The 5,109-nt window shown below is 38.6% G+C and overlaps 1 non-coding gene across 1 annotated transcript; it reads left to right on the top strand.

The window, feature by feature from the left end:
• Nucleotides 1-1,532: 1,532 nt before the first annotated feature.
• Nucleotides 1,533-1,604, top strand: trnag-ucc (transfer RNA glycine (anticodon UCC)). The gene has a single exon. It is a non-coding gene; the product is annotated as a tRNA-Gly (tRNA).
• The last annotated feature ends 3,505 nt before the right edge of the window (nt 1,605-5,109 follow it).

Genomic DNA, 5,109 nt, shown 5'->3' with positions numbered 1-5,109 from the left:
GAGAGCGGTGGCCGTCCCCCAGACATAAAAATAGGGGAGGACCCCCCCCCCCTCCATCCCCCCCTGCTGGAGTGTTATTAGTCTCCTCAGCGGACGTATGAACACTCTTTGCCCTTTGTCGCGTTGGCCACAAATCACACGCGGCCCCGTGTTTTATTCTCCTTAATTGATTCATGGACCAATTAGGGATCGTATGCTGGGACATGCGCGTTTTTTTAGTGTCCACTGTCAGCCAGCCGAGGTATTAAAGAGACTTCATAATCACTCAAAATATTCTTATTCAACTACTCATCCTCCTCCTCCTCGTTTTTCTTCTCCTTCCTTCCCCATTCTCTTCTTCCTTCTTATTCCCCTTCTTCTCCTTGATTGCGGACCGCACTTGGCCCCCGGGCCTTGAGTTTGAAACGTATGCTATAGATTGTCATCCTACATGGGACGTTGCTTTCAAAATGGGTGTTAAAATTGAAATTTACGGAATGATGCAATTGTCGCAAAAACCTGACTATGGAATCGGAAACTTCACAATTTTGAAAATGTAAAATAATTGCAAAACAAATGTAAAAATAATTGCGAAACAAATCTGGACTGGAGTGAGTGTCGTTATAATGGCACACTAACAGAGTTAGTTTGATGAAGCTTGATGTCTTACCCAAAGTGCCTAATGTCAGGGCACCTTTTCGTGACTTTCCGTGGCCATATGACAAAAGAAACGATCAGTATTTGTGTTTGCTCATAAGTTATTCTGATACTGTTCGTGGCTTTTTCTATTTTTTTTTTGTATTCTTTATTTTCTATTTAGTCAGTTCTCCTCCATCGTCTTCTAATCAATACAGTATAGAAACAACAATTGACTCACAAGGAGAAACCACCCGCAGTTTACTGAGCGCAAACTAACTTTTCTGATCAAATGTGAGACATTTAAATACAAATAAACATTTTTTCTTGAATATAATGGTTAAAAACATGGTTAAAAAAAAAAAAAAAAACTTTTCTTGAAAATAAGGCTCTATCCTTGGTGTTGAAAGTCACTACCCATCGAAGGGTGCTAACCTATCATATTTCATCTAAGGAGACTATAGATGTTGCTTTAATAAGAACACGACTGGGAATTCACGGGAACATCAGGCGGGGTGAAGGTTATACGGCTCGCTACTTTGAGTGTAATGATAAATTGTTGTTTCATAATACAATTGCAAAGTCTCTAAAGACTGGCTTTTTATGTAACAACAACCGTGACGCTGTACCTTTAAATGACTGTTCGTCCGTCGACGGCGGATTCATGTTTCGCTGCTTGAGCTTCATCCATTGACGCCGTTGTTTTCGTGATCATGACGTGACGACTGAGTTTTTCCGTTGATCGTTGGAGCGATCCAAATGTATCTAAGTGTCCCTTAATAATGTTAGAATCTGTGCTACTCAAAGTCATGTCCTTGAGTTTCTAGGTCAAGGAACTTGCCCCCAATGGTATTCATTAATATGGAATGTGCCAGTTTCTCTTTAGAAAACACTAAACCTTACAAAGTGAAACCACAGCGATGGTGGTATAGTGGTGAGCATGGCTGCCTTCCAAGCAGTTGACCCGGGTCCGATTCCCGGCCATCGCAAAGGAATCATTTTCCTCAGTTTCGTCTTACCCCCGTGGTACAATGACAATAAAGACTATTCTATTCTATACTATTAAATACTATACAACAGTGGTCCTCAACCCCCGGGCCGCAGACCGACACCAGTTCGTGGGTCAATTGGTACCAATCCACACAAAGATAATGCGTAACTTACATTATTTCTGTTTCATTTATTATCTGATTCTGAAACGTGTTTTATTTTGAAAAACATCTCTCTATGACTCACACATTACAATACATTTAGCAGACACTTTTATCCAAAGCGACTTCAAATTTGAGTCAGTCAGTCAACAATCAAGCTAGTGTTAACATACAAAATACAAAAATACATACATAATAAATTATAATAAATAGTAAAAGGACAGTTATGGTCATAGCATGTCATAGACATCCAAGTCAGCATGCTTGCCTCGGTCACATCTTACCTACGTCCGCTACCTTCTTTGAAGGTCTGCTCCGGCCGGTAACACATAATACATTACCGCTAAACTGAAACCCCCGAGCTAGCAACATGAACAAAAAAACAAACGTCTTTGAAAGGTTTCTTTGCGCAGGGTAAAAGAGCCAGTGAGGAGACAGAAGAAGAGCCTACGTCTTCAAAGAAAATGAAAGCTGCATTTAACAGACAATTCTAAGAGTCCTACTTAAAATGTGGCTTTATTGCGACAAGTTGTTCCCACGCACCAAGGCTGCATTGCATAATACTTGGTTAGCAGCTCTCAAATGAGGCAACGAAGCCTTCAAAACTGCTTCGCCACTTGGAGACCAAGTGTTCTGCATTAAAAGACAAGCGCAATGTTATCAGGACGCTGCTAGTAAAGTTTGTGTAGGTTCTCAGTCTTCCAGGTCATCATATTCAAAAACAGTTACATCGGGGGCAACTGGACGAAGTGGGCTTTTTTTTTTAAGATGTTTCACCTCTCATCCAAGAGGCTTCTTCAGTTCTGACTTGGTTTACGACCTCCCTGACAGAGTTCCATGGTTACGTAGCCATCTTGCATACATTTCTTAAGAAAGTCTTGTTCCATCATTTTGACGTGTGGCGCCAACTAGTCTGGCGTTGAAACAGTTTTCACAAAAACTAGTTAGTGAGTGGAACGGACGAATACGTCGACATACGGCGCTAAACGCTGAAGACAGCCTTTGTTTACATTCGCTGGTTTTACGCATACGTTGTACTTTGTTTTTGTGGGTTTTTTTTTTTAACTTTTTTCCCTTCATTGTGGCTCGCAAGTGTAAGTCAGACTCTTTTGAGGTTTTTATGTCCTTGATCACGATGTTACCACTGTGTTAGCATAGGTGAGTGACATAGGTGCTTATGTACAATATGTGAGTTCCTACGGCAAAAATCTAGCAAAGAACTTCGATGCAAATCGCAGACCATACAGTATATATTGGTGTATTAATATTTAGAGTCAATACTACAAACAGACAGAATTGTATTTAAATTGTAATTTTTAAATTTTATTTGCTCCTGATCTACCAAAAATTTCCTTTGCGATTTACTACACACTGTACACTGCGATCTAGTTATGGGGCATCACTGACCAACTCTATACGTATGATTTCATACATATTGTTGAAATAATGAAATTATTATTTTTTATCACTTTTCTTTTCTTGAGCTGAACACATCTGGCAGTGTCATGTTTCATTTCAGTTGACATTTCTACCAGAGCCAGAAGCGAACACTGACTCAACTCAACTGGTGGTTGGTGACGGAGCTGATGCAGTAACTGGTGATGATGAGTGTCGGAGTTGGACAGCAACTGAGGGTGTGAGGAGGAGGTCAGGAGGAAGGAGGGCAGCCTCCAGCCGATGAGGGGGAAACGGCTGGAGGTTAGGGCAGTGCTAGTGGGACAATCTGTCCACAAGAGAAAGAAGAGCAGGTGTTTTTAACAACACAGTGATGATGACACCGGAGACTGGTGTGGAGATTAATCTGGGTGGATTGGAAACTGGTGAGGAGATGATGCCAGGTGAGGGAAAGTCGCGCCGATCTCACACACACACAGGAAAGGGAGGACAGGAAAACGCAGTAAAATAGAAGTCACAGCTGGGGCAGTGACAGACTGGCCTCATAAAAACGATCGTAAAGTAATTATAAAAGTCAATACTGACATCTTGTAAGGCTCCAACAATATTACTGAAATAAATACTCACACAGAACCTTATATTGGTCATCTCAATTAACATTTATAAATATGTTAAACATAAAAAAATATATCCTTGTCTTTTTTTTTCATTTTTCTTTTAAAATAGCGTAATAATATGCAACTTAAAAACCAATATATATATATATATATATTTAAAAAAATTACTTAAAAAGTCCATTAAAATGAGAAAATAAAAAAGCAATATAATAAAATTAATAAAGTCAAATTGAAATTGGATAATAATAATAATTATAATAATAATAATAATACATGGCCAGATAATTATATTTATTTACCTGGCTTTATAATATTTTACATATTTGTTATACAATTATCATTATTACTATTATTATTATTTAACCCAATTTTACCTAATCAAATCGGATGTAGTCCAATCCAATTTAATTTCATCTAATCCAAGAGAACTATGTCCTTGCAACCATTACTTTATTATATATTATTATTATATATAGTATATATACTATTATAATATATTGCACCATTGCTCTTGGAGGAGACCTGCTCACATATACTATATATGTGGATGTGAAGATAGACTAGGATTCAGAATGCTTTTGTTTTAATTTCCTTTTAAATGTCTGTGATGGCATTTGATGGGCTGGAAAAGTCGCTGTGACTCGTATTCTGAGGACAAAAATGAAATAAAACAGGCTTTATTTTAATGTTGGTACAGAGATAGAGAGAGAGAGAGGTAGCCCTCAGTGCATCTCTCCCTTCTGTATTCTCAGCAAACATCCACCGAATCAGGATGGAGAACACACACGGACTACATTTACCTTGTGTGAAAAACATACCACTCATCAAAATTGTGCATTATTTCTCCAAAAACACCAGACGTAACACTAGACGTAACCTTTTTTTAATTGGTCTAACCAACTGTCAGCCCACATGCCCTAACAAGACCCTGTATCTTCACCTACCTCAGCCCCTTCCTCACCTCTTGGCCCTAACAACATCGCAACTTTACCGACACTAACTTGGACACAGCCCCCTCCCCGTGACCATGATCATCTTTATTTTGACAATTTTAAACCTGTCCTTAAAGACAAGTCTGGACACGGTTGGTTGGATCATCGCAAACCCACAGACAATACAACAAAATATTTAACCCTCATATTGCCCCTTTGTGTAACACGGGCAACACGAGGGTAAAATAAATTTAAATTGCAACTTTTATTCTCTAATCAATAATTATTACATTTGGTTAGCATAAGAAAGTTATTAACGCACATATATACACACATTATTAACTGTTATTTACGCACATATATACACACATTATTAACTGTACTTCTGCTCCTTCAGTT

Source organism: Cynoglossus semilaevis, chromosome 3 (genome assembly GCF_000523025.1).
Source record: "Cynoglossus semilaevis isolate Cse_v1.0 chromosome 3, Cse_v1.0, whole genome shotgun sequence".
NCBI classification, from domain to species: Eukaryota; Metazoa; Chordata; class Actinopteri; order Pleuronectiformes; family Cynoglossidae; genus Cynoglossus; species Cynoglossus semilaevis.
Note: the sequence above shows the minus strand (reverse complement) of the source record. Positions and strands in the feature narration are given on the sequence as shown.